General features: G+C 49.0%; 1 protein-coding gene across 3 annotated transcripts in view; it reads right to left on the reverse strand.

The window, feature by feature from the left end:
- The window catches only part of SCAP (SREBF chaperone), a 67,776-nt gene extending 52,386 nt beyond the window's left edge, over positions 1–15,390 (reverse strand). For 2 of the 3 annotated variants that reach the window (XM_082323494.1, XM_082323492.1), the window contains exon 1: positions 15,231–15,390. The gene's annotated coding sequence lies outside the window, so the exon portion shown is untranslated. Of the gene's footprint in view, positions 1–15,166 lie in introns of all 3 variants that reach the window. The other variant, XM_082323493.1, reaches the window with a different exon arrangement.
- Positions 15,391–18,891: the final 3,501 nt, after the last annotated feature.

The following is an 18,891-nucleotide window of genomic DNA, read 5'->3' on the forward strand; positions in this document are numbered from 1 at the left end:
TATGTGGTTCTACAAGCCTCATTGAGGTTTAAGAAATACAGCGCAAGATCTCTACGTACAGACAGGAGCCTTCTCATCCCCACCTGTACCAGCACATGAGGTTTGCAACACTCGGACACAGAGCCACAACAGCCTCCTTACTAAATGAGCCCACCACCAAGAGTCCAGACTACGCTAATACGAAACTCTGCCGCAGATGCAAGAAGAAAGAGGCGGCTATTCCATAGTATTATGGATGCTGGAACAGTTGAACCGTCTTGGAAAACTCCTACTGTTGCTGTAATCTGCTGGCTCTACTGCAAATTCTTACAAAAAACAAGACTGACCAGCAAAGGCAGAAATGTAGAATTTCTTCTTGCAGGAAAAACAAACGCTAACTAACAGATGCTGAATGATACTACTTTTCCCAAGACAAAAGCTTTTATCTCACTTAACAATAGCTACATGTTCCAAATTCTTTACATTTCTGCCTGAAAGCATTTTACAGCCTTTACAGAAGGCCTCCCTTTACCACTGAAGTGCAGGAAAACGTGGCGCTCTCCTATGTAGATAGCAGCAGCTCAGACAACAGGAACCCACTGTAAGCTTAGAGGCAAAATTATCTAATGTATAAAAACTTTTCCCTTTATAATAAACAGTAACCTGTTTTATTAAAGTATATTCAACATCTCAGTTTTCCATAAAACATTCTTGAATCAGGCCTTAGCGTTAGGTAGTCATAAAAACCTATTACTGAGCTGGTGAAGAGTGGGAAAGAAATATATATAAAAAACAAAATCACTGTTCTGTAGTAATTTTTCTTGCACTTCAATACATAAAATAATTTGCTCCATCTTGTTGCCTATAGCAAAGTCCTATATCTAGACTTTCAACGTGACTTTTAACCTAGCATTTTCCATTTAAAACGCCGAGCTTGGTAAAGCAGGAACAGAACCGACGTGGTCCTTCTGGCGCCTCAAACCCCGACCACAGCCGCAGCATCCCCACCGGGACCCCACATCTCAAACGCATGACCTGTCTCTCCGACGTACCTGTTCTTTAGGAGGGGAACAGCACGTCACATCAATGTAGCAGAATTTCAGAAGCTTTCCTGCCAAGGCTGTGTATTTGGGGAAGGAAAGGGGAGGAACCATGGGGAAAGGAGGAGGAGTTTATTAGAAATTAAGATTTATAAAGGTCATTCAGTCGCTCTCTGCTGTTGCCAACAGAGCAGATCAATTTGACGGCTGTTCTCTCGGCGCCCGAGGGCAAGGCGGGCATACGGACCATTAGCAATAACTCACCCGGCGCTGCTGCCGTCATTTGCCACCTAACCATCAACCCACCCCAGGCTCCCCAGGGACAGCCGAATCAGCGGAGCAGCCTTCTGCCTTCAAAGTTATCACAAAACAAGTGGAGACAGCAGGACTGATGCTGCCAGAGACAAAATTAGCCAGACTACTTCAAAATTTGTACTGTCAAATGAGAAAACTTTTGATTTGGGCTCCAGTTAAGATCTTGAGCCACAGCACAGAGGGTCCATAGCGGACAAGGCCTCTTTCATATCCGTGTGCCACCTCCTTCACATGACTACAGCCTACGGGGACGTACTCACACACACACACGGCTACAGGCATCTCGTGCGTTCCTGGGCTATACCCGGGACACACAAAGCAGAAAAGCAAGAGTGATCGCCAATACCGAGTCTACGGTCTGATTTACAGTCTCCTCTCAACCTGCAAACGTCTCTCTGACCTCCTTTCAGTCCTCACTATAGCTATGACTTCATGACGACGCCAGAAACTCAGCACCACAAACACCCCCCGAGAACAAGTGAAATCAAAGAGCTTCTCTGCAGCTGCAGAAAACAGACAGATGTTAGATCACACACACACACACACACCAGCAAGGAAAAAACTGAATTTTCTTGCCCTTTGTTGGACTGTAGAGGTGCTTCATACCCTTGAGATGCTAGAAGCTATCACTGCTGCGATCCGCTCAGTAAAATGACCGGTGTCAGCTGCTGCAGAAACTCTCACATCCCAGCATCAGCAAAAGGGAGAAGGGGAAGGAAGAGAGGAACAGACCTCGGGAACCCAATTCTCCCACTCTTCAGCACGTGTGGATTCTCCTCCAATGAGGGCCAGGGATGAAGCACTCTTCTGAAGACTTCAGAGGTGGGAAAACAAGAAATATGCTCAAGACACTAACCTCCCTTCATAGAAACGCTACACAATCAGCTCTAACACCAAGTTCCTATTCTCCACTTGCATTCCCATGAGAAGAATAACGGGCTTTGTGCTGTGAAAGGACACAGAGGTCACGGGCAACAGAATACTTCCTATGGGAAAATCATGACCAGCGCGCCAACCTCCCGGAGGCTGGTGGCTGGAACGGGTTAATCCTGACACTGCTCTTTCAGAAGCAAGGCTCCAGAACAGCCTGTATGTTCTCCGTTGAGTATTCTTCATAGAAGGGTACTTTTCATAGTCAAAAAGTAGAAACTCTTCAATAAAATTAAGTTTCAGGCTGCATTCCCTCCATTCCAGCTATATGGCCAAAACAGTATTTAAAGTCTGAACTGAGTTTTTGAACCAGATTTCAATACACAAAATGTGCATCTAGCCCAGGATAACCAGGCACACGCATCCTCAAGTCTCACCTTCCTCTGGTCAGAAATTGGTCAGAAATAAGCTAGTTTTGACAGGAGCTGAAGCTCCGAGTTCTCAATAGCACAATATAAGAGCACAATATTGCATTGCGAGGATCAAACATCTCCAACATACCCTGCCCTTCCCAATTATCCTTCTCTGAAGACACCTCAAAGCTCTTTGCACCGGTCCAACATTTGGACCGTGTGCTCTAAACTTGCCTGGCAACTCGTTTCCCTCAGTCAACTAAAAAGAAAAAAACAAAAAAAATCAAGCCACCAAAACCAAATGAAAGCATGCTTGCCAGGAACTTGAGAGGTGTAAAGATCAAGGAGTTACACACATCTTGATACAAAATTCTACACAAGTTAACAGTAGCCACTCACTTCATTCTCACCTTTTTGCCCGTTTTCCTCCCCCTACAATATTCATTTATGTTTTGAGAGTTTAAAAATCCAGAAGTTATCTGAAACAGACCCCATTTTACAAGTGGTGTTTCACTCATTTTACAAATTTTTAATCATACCTTGAAACGCTTCAGTAGCAATGACAGAGAAACACCGCCACGAAGATTCAAAAAGAAAGCACCTACATAATCTTAACATCCCAGATAATATGTTATCTGCTACTGAAGAAGGGACTGACATTTGAAATAAGTTTCCAAACCTATTTTCAGGACATTTTTTGGACTTTCATGCCACAAGAGAACAACCTCAGCTAAACTCTGGCTTAAGAATAGCAATTCATTGAATGTAGTTTCTATCAAATGTCCTTTCTTGCCTCCTAAAATACTCCCAACAGCGTTAGACAACAACTAATTGGCGTGGATGAAGTGACAGGATGTTCCACGTGAAGAACGATGAAACACAGAAGTCTGGGATGTGTTACAAAAATAGAAAGTACCCAAATTTAGAAAGACCCCACGGCTTCAAAGTTTACTCTTTGCATCCAGCCAAAGGAAGCTTACTCACTTATTAAGTATATTGACAGCTTACCAAACACAAGAAAGCCTTTCCCAATCTCTTCTTCCTGACCACAGAGCTCTTGCCCAGCCTCGTTCCTGCTAGCAATGACCTGGCCTCCGCTGCCAATTTACTACAGAGAAAGAAACACGATCACATCAGACCGCTTCTCCCTGAAAATATGGGTTTAGCCTGTTGTAGCATCATTTACTACAATTTCAGAAATGCTATGAGTATATACCTCACGCAGGGCAACTGATGAAGACACACGACAGAAAACCTGCAAAATTAGTTAGGACAAGGGCTTATCTAGAGAAGAAAAGATGCGGGAAATGCACCACAGAGAGAATCCCCAAATTCAGCTTCCAATTTTGGCAGTAAGCTGCTGAGCAGACTTTGGACAAAAGGCTTGTCCTCTCTAGACTCACTTCTCCCCAGTCTGGAAAAGGAAAGTAAATTATACCGATTCCATTAGAAAAACACTGTGAAATACAAAGTTAAGAATCACAATTCAAAAGCTGCTACTGTAAATATCAGGAAGATACACATCAAACTCTTACTTTCTTCACGGCGTCACCAGAACGTGCTTTTCTAACAAGCGTGCCAAGCAGCATGTCAGTTCTCAGCCACATGAAGTCTGTAAGCCCTCCAGAAGGCTGTTGCTTTATCTGTCAGCAAACTGTTCAGAGGATTTCTAGCTAAGGTGGATTTTTTCCACAATACCAATGTATCACCTGCAACTGAATTTGAAAAAGCGCAACCACAATGTTCTATTTCTTCCAGGCTTTAGGCAACTGAGTACTAAGCTCCTACTGTAATGAGATGAGAAGGCAAAAAGAGACAAATCAGATCACAGGCTTTTAATTTAATTCTTGAACTTTTTACCATAGAAAATAGACATTTACTTAGATAAATAGAAGTCCACAGTTATGACGCTACAATTAAAAACTACCAGGAGTTTTGGAAAGGATATAAACCCTCAAGCGCCATAGAATACACAAACATTTAAACGATGGTATTGGAATGTCTTTTGAAAAGGAATTTTTTCAAATGCCTCATGAACCTCCTCCACCATCTATCGGCAAAGACCGTACTGAACTGTAAAGTGGCAATTCCTTCATTTTATCAAGGGATTTATCGAGTTCAGAACTTGCCATCCAACACATTTTTCACTGAACTGCTCTATGAAGAAGATCATAGAATCATAGAATGGTTTGGGTTGGAAAAGACCCTTAAGATCCTCGAGTCCAACCGCTAACCCCGCGCTGCCAAGGCCACCACTAACCCATGTCCCCAAGCACCACATCTCCCCGGCTTTTCAATCCCCCCAGGGATGGGGACTCAGCCCCTGCCCGGGGCAGCCTGGGCCAGGCCCTGACACCAGTTCCAGATCAACACCAATTCATTATTATTCAGTCCACTAAAGGTTCTTCCAACGTTATTTTTGCCGCATAGTTAGTTCCGTAGCTAGTACCGTCTCAGCCAGGCTCAGCTCAGGTGGTGAGGTTTGGTGCACTTCTCCCTGTTGACGGCACCACGGCAGGGCCTACAGAACCAGGCTGCAGCCTAATTCCTTAAAAGGTTCAGCAGAAATAAAAAAGAACAACGACTTGAGCTATCACCTGGTTAGACAGCATTAGGTCTGACTGCCTTCATGTGTGGCACCACCTCAACGGGACCAGACCCAAGCCTTACGTGAATTAACTCTGTATTGAAAGCTCCCAACAAGCAAAGCGCGGAGAAGCAGGTTTGGACAGTGGCTCTGCTTTGACAAGAAAATCTCATTCGACAGCTAAAGTTGTATCTTTCCAGGAATAACAGAGTCCCAAATAAAAACCCACTGCTTTGCATAACAGCAAAGGGAAAAAAAAAAAGAAAGGGCGGGAGGGCAGACTACGTAACAAATAGTATGCTTAAAAAAAAACCTAAGGGGAATTAAAAGAGCAAAATATTTGGAGGTGGGAGAGGCTACTTAGAGATCTTACATGGGAAGCTCAGAAGAAATGCCTATCACGTATCAGAAAATTCAGTGAAGATGTGTCCAAATGAGGAAAATAAGGAGAGGTTCTTGCACCCTATGTATGAGAACACTATCCAGCAGCTCAAAAAGGAGCCTGAGGAACCGCTGGGAAGAGGCGTAAGAACTAATAATAAATGCTAATTGAGATGCCATGAGCAGCAAGTCCTCCAGAGGGTCTCTAGGACCATTCGACGATCAGGAGAACACAGAGAGAACAAAAAAATCATAGAAGAAAAGCTAAATAAAATTTGACTTTATCTTCCCAGAGGAGAAGTCACAGGGGGGAGGACGCTTCCCTGCTGAGATCCTCCGAGGAGGGCCTGAGAAGGGGTTACCGAACGAGGCGTTACGCCAGCCAGCGGCCCGGAGCAGAGGTACGACTGCAAGAGACCCAGAGGAACTCCACCACCAAAGAGCTGAAGTAACGCGTAACCTTTTGTCCCAATAGGGTTGCTGAAAGGTGGGAAGTATTCTTCCAACTTTTACTAGGGAATATCTGGGAAACTACAGATCACTAAGGCAGATATTCTAAAGGAATCAGTAGAAAATAGCAAACAGTTTGATGGAAGGAGAGTTACCGCACATGGGGGAAGGGTCAGCTTCCTGAATCTGTTAGACGGACTTCTCCGGAGGAATAAACAAGCACATAGAGCAGAGATGCAATTTAGGAAGCCTACCTAGACTGCTAAAATGTGTTCAAGAAAACTCCTTCCTGGGGACTTCTGAAAAACCTAAGCTGTCATGCGATAAAGGGGGAGGGCCTTCATACGGACAGAAGCTGATTACGAGAGGTTAAAAAAGGATCACAACAAACGTCCGATTCTTTTAACAGAGGGAGGTAGTCGGACGGTCCCACAGGGACCTGTGCTGTTTGACACACTCACAATTTCCCTGGAAAAAAGGTGCAATGTTGACATAAATAACACTTTCAGTTGTCTGTTATTCATGGTGGCAAAGATCGGGCCGACTGAAGAGCTGGCAGAAAGAACTCCACACCAGGTGACCGGGCAACAAAATGAGAGATTAAGTTCAATGCCAATGAACGGTATGTGATGCATACGGGGAAAATAATGTTACGGACACAGGAATGCATTCTCGACTGGCTATTGCTGCTCACGAACAAGATCCTGAGGTCCTAATCGTTAATTCTCCAAAAATGTGAACTCGATGCAGCCAAAAAAAGCAAATTGTATACTAGGAATTGTTAAGAATGGAGAACAAATAGAAATAATTAACGTGCAAATATGTGCTATGCACGCACTAAGTGCTATAGATAGTTCTGGTCATTCTTCCTCTTCCTCCTCATCTCAAAAAGGAGATGCAGGAGAACTAGAAAAGGTACAGAGAAGTTCAACAAGGATGATCGAAGATACAGAGCAGCTTCCATAAAACAAAAAAGTATGGGAAGACTTTTTAATCTGGAAAAGATTTTATCAGCAAATGGATACAAAACCCAGCGGTGATCTGAGGAAAGCGAACGGGGAGGACTGCCTCTCTCAGTACAGGAATAATTCGGCATCGAATGAAACTACGAAGTGGCAGCTCAAAACAAACACACAGTGAAGCTGGGGAAGTCTTTACCCCAGGACATTGTCTATGTCACGTGGGTTAAAAAAGCAAGCGGACAAATCTTTGGAAGAGCGAGCGGTGAAGCAGCGTTCCAGCGCGAAGCCAAGGCATTCCTCTGGCTCGGGAAGCCCCTCGGCCACAAGCCGCTTCTCCCGAACACCGCGCTGGCTGCCAGCATCCAACGCATTTGCCTTGTTCGTACACTCCTCCCCTGTACCAAACACCGGCCACGCTCAGAAACCAGACGCTAACCTAAACCGGCCGTCAGTCTGACCCAGCAGCCGTCCTTATGCAACGCCCCTCACGTGATCGCTGTTGGAATAATCCGCTTCTTTTTGTTTATCGATGTAGCTGCTTTAGGACAAACGGCTAGGGAATCACTTTCTCCTAAAAATACCAAAAGACTGATGCAACACCCGCATGCGATTACGTATCAGAGCTTTACCATTAAATCCAGCTCTAGCAAATGCACGTTTCGCTTCAGCGAGAGCGCGCTGGCCTGTTGCGGTATGCCCCACCTCAGCGGCCAGGCACAAACACTGCGGGATTCGATCAGCTTTTCACTCCCTGGCTGCTCGGGACGTTCCTGACTCCAGCTGTAGAGAAATTAACTCCGGGATCCAAACAATAACCAACAAAGAGCATCTTTGATCTTTTTAGGATATACCTTGTCTATATGAATGCACTGATCAGGCATCTTAAACCCAGATTTTAAAGTTTCTGAAGCACGGAGAAAATTAATTTCCATAAAAATAATATGGACTCCAAGTGTTAATTAGGTGTTATTTACCTTTTTGTATGTCTTAATCAAGCTCCATTGCTGTAATATAAAGTAGCTGTGCTTACATCTGTACTTCCTCCTGAACACAATGTCATCCGCTGGGCTCTTTCCGTAGCAATCCCTGCAGCTCTTTAAGGAAGACTTCGGCGAGCAGCACGCCAACAGCTCACCCAGCGCGGACCTGCAACACGCTTGCCTTCCTCCTACGGCTACCGTCTCTACTACTGTCATTTTCTAAACCTCTCTGCAAGATCAGATTTAGCATCTTAGCCCCATTCCTCTTGTTTGTGATCTGAAATCCGTAGAATACTTTTGGGCGTCACTCATGAAGTGGTAACTTTGTCAGATCCATCCTCAGTGTCATTTCTGAAAAGTTTCTGAGTACTACCGAAATTACGGACTAGCAATAAAGAGTCAAAACCTCCCCAAAGCAGCCCTCACACCCCACTAAAGCATGCAAACTGCAAAAAAAAAAAAAAAAAATCAAGATAAACACTTCAGCATAACCACAACAGCTTTCTGTGGAACACACAAGGCCAGACACACACTTCTGCAGGGAAGGACATCATCTTTTTCTTCCAGTTCATTCTGTCCGCGGTGAAAGGCACCACCCGCAAGGCAGGCTGCCCTTCGTCTGCTCCGTTAATCCTGCCGCGGTCAGAGACCCGCAGCCCAGGCAGCACGAACAAACCTCGTTACTAATCACAGCTCACGCGTGAGAGAAGACAGGGCTACAGGGGGCTCTGAGGGCTCCAGTTCACGCACCTGACTGGGAGCGTTATGAATCATGCCCAGATGATTCCCACCAGATGTTTATCCAACTTGCTCTCAAGCATTTAGCTGGAGACCCTACAGCCACCCCAAGCACTCAGCACTAAGCTTTAGACAGTTTTTTTTAACGTTTTACCTCTGTCCCTCCCCAAATACATACTTCTGTGCTGTTCCCCGTGGGCACGGAGAGCAGGGCAGCCTCAGCAGAGTAAATTCCTCGAGCCTGCCCTCAGCCTTCTCAGGGCACACAGCTTTCCAGAGACAGACTGCTCTGCTTCACAGTCTCTCCACTTGGTTCACGGCACTTTCCCAGTGTCATACCAAAACCAGGTCTCGGGGTGTCCCAATGAAGCTTTACCGGCACTGGGTAGAACGGAAGGATTACGTCATAACCTGCACTTTATTTTCCGGTTTATATACCCAAAGAAAAATTTTGCCTCCCCTCCTCCTTTCCCCAGTGGTCACCAGTACGGGTGAAAATGTTCCTTTAATTCTGGATTATACCTAATCGATCATTCCAATGCCTGCAGCTGATTATTTTTGCCCGAATAAAACCTCACCACTGTCCTTACTGACCTGTAGCCTATTTTTCAGGCAACATTTAAGTCATCAAATCCATTGCTTGATTTTTAATCCTGTCATATAGCACACCTGCAGTCCTTCCCACCTTCACGTCATTTACGACTTCAATACGCATCGTCTGCGCAGACCACTCAAATCATGAATGAGGACCCATAGCCCCCACAGTAACCCTCTCAATACAGCCTCTGTGTGAACGAGGTCTTTACTGGTACTCTCACTATGTTTATTTAACCAGGTTTGTACCCATCATATAGCGGCACTTTCTTAGGTTTTAGAGGTTTTTTTACACCTTACCTACTTGAGAATCCTATTAGGACAAAAATCAAAACCTTACCGGACGCAAGATACAGGGAAGATTTTGTTTCTGTGGCAAACCAGCACGGGCTGTTACGTGCTCCTTGTAATCTTTCAGGTGCTTACAAATCATTTGACTACTTGCTGCGGGATTTTAAGATGACTACTACTCTCCATTCTCTTCTTCCCACTCCTTCACCTACACAAACTGCTTGCTCTTCTCTAGTCTTTCAAAACATCACCTATTTTCCATTTCTCAAAAGATTCCTACTAAAGCTTTTAAGGGCTTTTTTTAGTCTGTACTTTAAGCACACAGATGAAAATACCTCACTTAGACGACTGCTTGCAAACCTGCTCTTTCTTTATTCTAGTCTGTCACTAGCATTAGATGCTCGCCAGCTGACTTTGGTCTTCAGTAAGAGTCAACTACAAGAGATACTGAACGCTTCAGTTTCAGTGACACCAAACACTAGGTTTTCCTCTCTGTTCTTTCCTCCGTCATCTTCTTACTATTAAGACATTCACAGAATAATTTTTGTATCCCTTGATGGCCTCTGCTGGTCAGGTTTGATTTCTATCTTAATTCTTCTTACATGGTCTTGCTACTCTTAACGAAAAACAGAAACACATCTGGTTTTGAATAACACACATACTGCAGGAGTGATGAAAGCAACGTTTGCAAGTAGTACCTTACGAAAGTCATTTTGACCCAGTACTGCTTTTTTAAGGCAAAGTTCACCTACAGCAGCCATTTATTACCACAACACACCCACTGGAGATTCACTTTTTTCCTCAACAGTTCTCCAGCTGCAACTACTCATTCACCTCATCAAATAAGTACCTGAAACGAGCATGACTTCTTTCCTGTTTCTTTATCTACAGCTTAGACTCTTTTCCCTGCAAAGGATACATTTCCTGGTTCAAAACTCTCCTTCAGGACAGAAATCAGAATTAATGGTTAATAACCTATATTTTAAAAAAAAAACCAAAACACCAAACTATTTAATTGAGGCCCATAGGTTCTGCTGTATGGTTTTCAGTTCTATTTCTCAACTAGATGGTCTTTTCTGCGTATCTGAACACCACCTTCGACTGCAACTATCTTTTAAGAGACTGTGCCATGATAAATGCTTCACACCCGTATTTTATTCTGCAGGTTTACAGGACAGGGAAACTGAAATTGGACAATAATATTTTTAAAGAGTGCCCACAACGGGTAAACACACTCCTGAGAGGGAACCGTGGTTCATTTAGCAGCCCACTACACCATTGCTTATGTTTAGATCGCTACTCCAGTCCTGGGTGCTACAGATACGGGGGGTTTCTGAAACCCTTCCCAGGTAAACCACATCTACGTAAACTCTTCCGGCAGACTTCTGCATTTTCCACGTACAGCCCCGCTTCCCCATACAAAGGCACAGTCCCTCCACCACACAGAAAATGGTTCTGGGTCTGACTTGAACAGAGGAAGGGCAGAAGAGCTTTTTTAGGTATCTTCCTTCTGCTGAAATTTGCATTGCCAGCACGGAGGTTTCAAGCATCTTTTGCATCACCACCATTTTCATTGCTGCTCCCGCAATCCTTTGCGTTTAGTCCAGCAGCTAGCTTCGGTGATCTCTGTTGATGCAACAGAAGTATTCCTTTTCTGGTTTACCACGATCACGGCTTATATTGGGTCATTTGCCTCCTAGAAGAAAATTCCCCCCAAAGAAATCTCAGAAATAGCTTTTGAGTAAGCCACGTTAAAAACACATCCCTATAACAAAGGCCAGCTATCGCTGGCAGAAGTTTCCTGACTAACTGCAATTAGAGTTGGACCAAACTCAGTTTATGCATTAAGCACTACCATTTTCCTGAAAAATATGTCGTGGAAACATCCAAAACAATAGTCTTCCCATTTCAGAAGGAGGACTTGGTTTCTGTAGTGACGGCTGGGTACCTTCTGACAGCTGTCAAGCAAAGGGTTTCTAAAACTTCTGGGTTTGGCAGAAAAACAGACGTCTACCTTTGGCTCTCCGTGTAAACACACTTCCTTTTCCACACAGAACCTCTCTACAACTCCCGAACGTTAGAGCTTCAGTGGTACTTTCACTCTGAACTCCTGAATGCTGGAAGTTTTGGCTGTGTCCGTCATCGAATTAACAGTTATCCTCTCACAGGCACGATGCTAACACTGACCGCAATAAGGGAGACAACAAACGCAGCTCTGACCACTTAGTCCACGAAATAGAAAGCAAAAATTAAGAAGGAAGCTTCAGCATGTATTTCCCTGCATCGTTCCCTCAAAAAAAAAAAAAAAAAAAAAAACCAAAAAAAACCCAACCCACAAATGACCAAACCTTTAATCAGAACAGTTTTCATTAAAAAAATAAGTCTGCACTTCAATATCTTGCAGGCTTGAAAAGCGCCCTGAGAAGGCACAAGGGAACACAAGCATCTGTAAGGTGACTCACTTGCATGGGATTGATTTTCAACAGGTTCTAGGTTACAGAAGTAACATTTGGCAAGGCTGAATAAGCAACCTACCAGGACTCCCACCATCCGATAAGGGAGCTTTTTGTCCCCTCTAGCATCACGCAGAACTAAACATTTTTCTTTCTAATAATCACCAATTAAAAACGAAGGATCGGCAAATCACTAAGCCCTTTCTTCCCAACAGCGAAACAATCCCAAAACTACTCTGTTAGAAAACAAGTCCGAAAGTCTGACTCGGACATTGTCTTCTGAAAACAAACCGACTATTATTCCCATGGCATCTTTATCACAATGGTCCATACAAGATTAATTCAGTTTTTAACCAAAGAATTGCAGCCCTCCTCCCCTCCTCATTCACCGCTGCGCTCTCGCTGCAGCTGAAACTCACTCCTTTGCTGGCAGGAGCCTTAGAATTTCATTTTCTTCCCAAGGGAACCCAGTTACACAGAACGGACACCGGCCGTTCTGAAACAGCGGGACCGCGTCTTCACCTGAGGCCGCATGTTACAAGATTCACGTGAAGACAACCACCTTTAAGTCCCCGTTCCCCCACCTTCTGTTTGATATTTTGGTTGTGAGAAGTAATAGCTTACAGACGTTAAAACAGAGGGCCGCACGGCCACAGAACTGCCTCGTGGTCCCCAAGACCTTTCTTTCTCGCCCTTTAGCGCACCGTGTAAGTTTTGAAGGAATTGTAACACATGCTATTACAGCTAAGGAGTGCTTTTAGAGCTCAGTCTACATCTACCGCCGGTCTCGTTCTATAATCAAGACAGAGTTTCTCGGGCCAAGCGCCATCGGTTCCTCCTTGCTCGTACAGCACCCGGCACAGAGGAGCGTGCTCCCCACCACCGGGGCCCCGCGCTGCTGCGGCACGCTGTAAAAAAACTGTTGTAAAATGGGAAAAAGCTGCCTGCAGCTCCCTGGAAAGAGTCGAGGGAGGCCCGGCAGTCCCACGAGCGCAGCACAGAAAGCAGCTGCAGCAAGAATAGAAAGGAGGATTCCCAGGTCACAAGATCTGCTGAAATTGCTGTGCTGCTGCTGCGCCCCTTCCGCTCATTACCTGCTACGCTCCGCTATAGACAGGTAACACTACTTTTGTTCATCAAGCTGTACCTATTCTATTTTTTTTAAACTCTTTGCTCAGAGAAGGAAAGAAAAAAAAAAAAAAAAAGACTTTTCTATGCGTAATTATATGAACTCTGATGACAGACAGGCCTAGCAACCCACTTAATAAAAATAACATCGAATAACTCAACAGCCATCTTCAGAGAGAGCTTGACAAATTCATTCATCACTCAGATTTTGACACTTAAAAAAACTATTTTAATGGTCCTGAGGCAAAACCCGATTCTTCTTTGCTCTTTTGTGATGTTATATTTGAATCACGTTTGGAAAAATAAAAAAGCATTGTACGAAGTTAAGCTTTGTAACCAAAAATCTTGAGCAGAATTGTTTTAGTGGAAGGACTCGGGGGCTAACAGCACAGCTCCCTACATGTCAGACGTTCAGTGAAAATCCCAGGGTGTTTTCCTTTCTTCTGAATTCAAGTCAGCTAATCTCCCTTCTGCATTACACAACAGCTCATGTAATCCTAAATTTATCACAATAATACGTTGTCATAGCAGTTACAGGTTTCATAAAGAGTGAGATCGTGCCTCACCTTTACTCCTCTCACGAAAGAAAACTTAATTTGTCTTTCAACGATCCTGAAAAATAAGCGGACGTTTCATTCAGGAAATTCTGGCATTAAGGCAGTAGTCCCTTCCACAGGATTCTCCCAAACACAAAACCACAACTACACCACTTCAGGATTCAAACAGTTCCTTGCTCATTATATTAGAAAATAATCTAAAAATGTTTATCCGGTCTCATACAAGGAAGTTGATTCCTAAATTTTAACCGGATCTCAAAGGCTGGGGTGATCAGCCAGAGTGAAAGGTACCTGCAGCACCGTGCTACCGTCGCAGAGCAAAGTCCCCACAAAATTGAAGCAGCGGAATAGTTCTGGTTCTGAAGCGGTCGGCAGCTACCTACCGATGCGCCAAGCAAACCTATCGAGCAGAGGAGCATACTCCACGTTTCAGTCATTCCCTTTACATACGCACTCCTTCTTTTTTATAAAGCATATTCTTCCGATTCTGCAGCAGAGATGATTAACTCTTTCCTTCTACTCACCCTCTTTACTGGTTTAGTCCCATCCCACCACCTTACTGGCACAGGTTGCCCAGGGAAGCTGCGGATGCCCCATCCCTGGAAGTGCTCAAGGCCAGGCTGGATGGGGCTCTGGGCAGCCTGGTCCGGTGCAAGGTGCCCGGGCCACAGCAGAGGGTTGGAGCGATGAGCTTTAAGGTCCCTTCCACCCCAAACCATTCTGTGATCCTTGACCCACCGGCCCCACAAAACTTTCCACATCCAGACACATTTCCTCCCGCTTTCCCTCCCCTCTAGTCCCTGCTTTCCTCCAGCACAGCAATACCTCAGGCCGACGACTCACGGTTTCCTACACAACCAACACTCTCTTTTCACCCCAATTCCTTCCAAACCCCCCCCGCGGGCTGAGCATTCGCTGCTCCGTACCCTCTGCACAAGCACCCAACCCCAACCTCCCCTCCCTTCCCACTTGCTCCCCCATCCTCAGGCGCCAAGCCCCTTCTTCTGCCCACCTCACAAAAGCTTTTTACAAACAAGAAAATTAATTATTTTGGCGGGGGGAGGGGGGAACCCACCACCCTCCTTTGTGCGCCCCAAAAATCCCCCCCCCCCCCCCCCCTCAGACACCACACACCGGTTCGGGGGCCTCCCCTCAGGCTTCCCGCCGGGGACGAGGCCTAAAGGGCCGCGGTTCACCTCAGGAACGGAGCGGCGGGGGGGGGGGGGGCGGGGGGGGGGATCCTGCGAGCGACCGTTAAACGGCCGTTAAAAAAAAAAAGGGGGGGGGGGGCGGCGGCGGCGGCGGCGCGCGCCCTCCCCTCACACGCACGCACGCGCGCGGCCGCGCGCGTGCGTGCGTGTGAGGGGAAGGCGCGCGCCCCCGGGGCCCGGCGGGAACCGAAATTTCGGTGTCACCGATCGCGCTTACCGGTTACTTCCCACCTCACCGACGGCTGGGGCGGGGGGGGGGGGAAGCAGCGGTTCCTGCTCACCTCCGACCTTTGACCTCTCCGCGGCCGTGAGTCCGTCTCGTTCCTTCTAAATTTTCTTTTTTTTTTTCCTTTTTAAAAATTCATCTTTCGGTTTGTGCTCATCTCTTCTTCCTCACCCTAAACCTTTAGCGCTCGGACACACTTCACGTTCACCCACCCCCTCCCGCCCTCCCCCCGTTGCCGCCGCCGCTACCGGGCCCCGCGCGCGCGCAACGCCGAACGTCGACCACGCCCCCCGCCGCCGCCGCCGTGGCCACGCCCCCCGCCGTAACCACGGCCCCACCTCCGTGACCACGCCTCCCTCGCCCTAACCACGCCCCCTTTCGCGCAGAACCACGCCCCCGTCGCCCTAACCCCGCCCACTCCGTTCTAAGCACGCCTCCTGAGCGCCACTAGCGCTTTGGACACGCCCCCTCCGCACATCAGGCCACGCCCCCCGCGGCGTCACGTGGGAGGGCGGAAGCGGCCCGGCGGTGGCGGGAACGCGTGGAGCGGGGATGGGGGGGGGGGGGGGCGAGACCGGGGCGGGCACGGAGGGAACGGCAGGGCCGGAGGGGGATGAGGGGTCCCGGGGCACAGGGGGTTCGCGGGGGCTGAGAGGGGAGGATTGGGCAGCGGAGGGGGGGAGAGCGGAGCTGGAGGGAGGATCTTGCACTGGGAGCCGGTGCACCGGAGCTGCGGGGAGCAGACACCGGGAGCCCCGGGCGCAGAGGGGACGCGGCTTGGGCTGGGTCGGGAGGGCTGCAAAGGTGCCGGCCCGGCGGTCAGCCCCGGCACAGCTCCCGGCTGCCCAGCATCGCTCCCCACATCGCTGGTGTCCCAAAGGGCCTTGGCGGGGAACCAGAGCGAGAAGCGGGGAAGGAGCAGAAGCAGGAGAGGGGAAAGGCGGCGCCTGCTCATTCACCTCCTGGAGCTGAGCACAGAATCCTTTGGGTTGGAAAAGATCCTCGAGTCCAACCGCTAACCCCGCGCTGCCAAGGCCACCACTAACCCATGTCCCCAAGCACCACATCTCCCGGCTTTTCAATCCCCCCAGGGACGGGGACTCAGCCCCTGCCCTGGGCAGCCTGGGCCAGGGCCTGGCAGCCCTTTGGGGAAGGGATTGTTCCTAACACCCACCCCAACCCTGCCCTGGCGCAGCTTGAGGCCGTTCCCTCTCGTCCCAGCGCTTGTTCCTGGGGAGCAGAGACCAACCCCCCCGGCTCCAGCCTCCTTTCAGGCCGTTGCAGAGAGCGAGGAGGGCTCCCCTCAGCCTCCTCTTCTCCAGGCTGAGCCCCCCCAGCTCCCCCAGCCGCTCCTCCCCAGCCTTGTGCTCCAGCCCCTGCCCCAGCCTCGCTGCCCTGCTCTGGCCACGCTCCAGCCCCTCCATGGCCGCCTTGGGGTGCGGGGCCCAGTGCTGAGCACAGCATCTCCAGATCCAGCCCCGCAGCACACCCAGGACCCCACGGTTCGGTGCCGTGCCATGCAATGCACAGTTTCCCTTAAGCCTTGTTTTTGAGGTTGTGGTGCATCTGGCCCGGAGGCAGGCCCGCTGGAGGTGCTACGGGCTGTCTTACCCAAAATACCGGGCCCTTCCAGGGCCTTTCTTGCAGCCGTCAGGCTCTGATGCTGTGTGACAGTCCCCGCTGCTGGCAGCCCTGCCCGCTACCATCGCATCCGACCCTCTCTCAGCAGACCTGCACCCCCGTCCCACCACTCCCAGCCTTGGTGGGCCTTTCCCCGGTTGCTGCCCGGCCAAGGCCCCGTGCTGCTCTCCCTGAGGCCGAGGGAACGATGATCAGAGAGAGCGCGAGCCCCGGCCAAGTCCTGCCTGCTTTATCAATTGAGACGCGGCGTTTCACAAGCTCTGGCTCGCAAACAAAGAGCTGCGCGTAGCGGCGGCCCCGAGCACGCAGATGTTGGCCGACCCCATGCAAGGCCGCCCTGTTCTGCCATCGATCGCATCCCTCCTAATCTCCGCTTTCTCCGCTGCCTTCCCGCAGCGACAGCTCCCGAGCAAGGTCTCGGTTCAGTCATGGCCGCGCCGGGCGGCCTTGGCTCAGCAGAGCTGCCAGATCGGCCTCCGGCGTTGGCATCCCGATGGCAGATGCCAACTCTGGATGTCAGGCAGGGATGGAGGAAACGCTGGGCTTGGTCCTCGCCGTGAGCCAGGAGCCACCACGGGTTTCACCTCCCTTTCTCTCCCTTTTCTGGTAACTACAGGCCTGTCAGCCTCACCTCTGTGCCTGGCAAAATTACAGAGAAAATTATTCTGGGAGTTATTGAAAAACACCTGAAGGACAACGCAGTCACTGGCCCCAGCCAGCACGGGTTCACGAGGGGAAAGTCCTGCTTAACAAACTTCATTTCGTTCTATGACAAGGTTACCCACCCAGTTGACCAAGGGAAGCCAGTCGATCTAATCTTTTTGGACGTCAGTAAAGCCTTCGATACTGTCTCTCACAGTGTCCTCCTGGACAAAATGTCCAGCATCCAGCTGGATAAACACAGAATGCCGTGGGTGAGCGACTGGCTGACGGGTCGGGCTCAAAGGGTTGTAGTAAACGGGGTTAAATCGGGCTGGCGACCAGTCACCAGCAGGGTTCTGCAGGGATCCATCTTGGGGCCAGTGCTCTTTAATGTCTTCATAAATGACTTGGATGCAGGACTTGAAGGTTTGTTATCAAAGTTTGCCGATGACACAAAACTGGGAGGAGCTGTGGACACTCTCGGGGGCAGGGAGGCCCTGCAGAGGGATCTGGGCAAATGAGAGAGCTGGGCAATCACCAACCGTATGGAGTTTAACAAGGGCAAGTGCCAGATTCTGCACCTGGGACAGGGCAACCCTGGATGTACATACAGACTGGGGAACGAGAGGCTGGAGAGACGCCCCGCGGAGAGGGATCGGGGGGTTCTGGTCGACGGCAAGTTGAACACGAGCCAACAGCGAGCCCTGGCAGCCAGGAGGGCCAACCGTGTCCTGGGGTGCATCACGCACTGCATCGCCAGCCGGCCGAGGGAGGGGATCGTCCCGCTCTGCTCCGCACTGGTGCGGCCCCACCTCGAGCACTGTGTGCAGTGCTGGGCACCGCGGTACAAAAAGGATACGAAGCTACTGGAGAGCGTCCAGAGGAGAGCCAGGGAGATGGTGAGGGGTTCAGAGGGGAAGCCGTACGAGGAGCGGCTGAAGGCACTTGGTCTGTTCAGCCTGGAGAAGAGGAGACTAAGGGGAGACCTCATCGCGGTCTGCAGCTTGCTCACAAGGGGAAGAGGAGGGGCAGGCGCTGACCTCTTCTCCCTGGCGACCCCGGATAGGACCCGAGGGAACGGCAGGAAGCTACGGCAGGGGAGGGTTAGGCTGGACATTAGGAAAAGGTTCTTCACCCAGAGGGTGGTGGAGCACTGGAACAGGCTGCCCCGGGAGGCAGTCACGGCGCCAAGCCTGACAGCATTCAAGCAGCATTTGGACAACACCCTCAGCCATATGGTGTGGATTTGGGGGTTGTCCTACGCAGGGACAGGAGTTGGACTCGATGATCCTTGTGGGTGCCTCCCAACTCAAGACATTCTGTGATTCTACGATTCTCTAGCAGGCATCTCCCAGATGCTGCCTGTCCGAGCCCTCGCCACCTCCCCGCTGCAATCGCCGCTGGTTATCGGTGCGACAAAAAGCCCGTGGGCA

This window comes from Platalea leucorodia, assembly GCF_965183815.1.
Source record: "Platalea leucorodia genome assembly, chromosome: 1".
Classification (NCBI taxonomy): Eukaryota; Metazoa; Chordata; class Aves; order Pelecaniformes; family Threskiornithidae; genus Platalea; species Platalea leucorodia.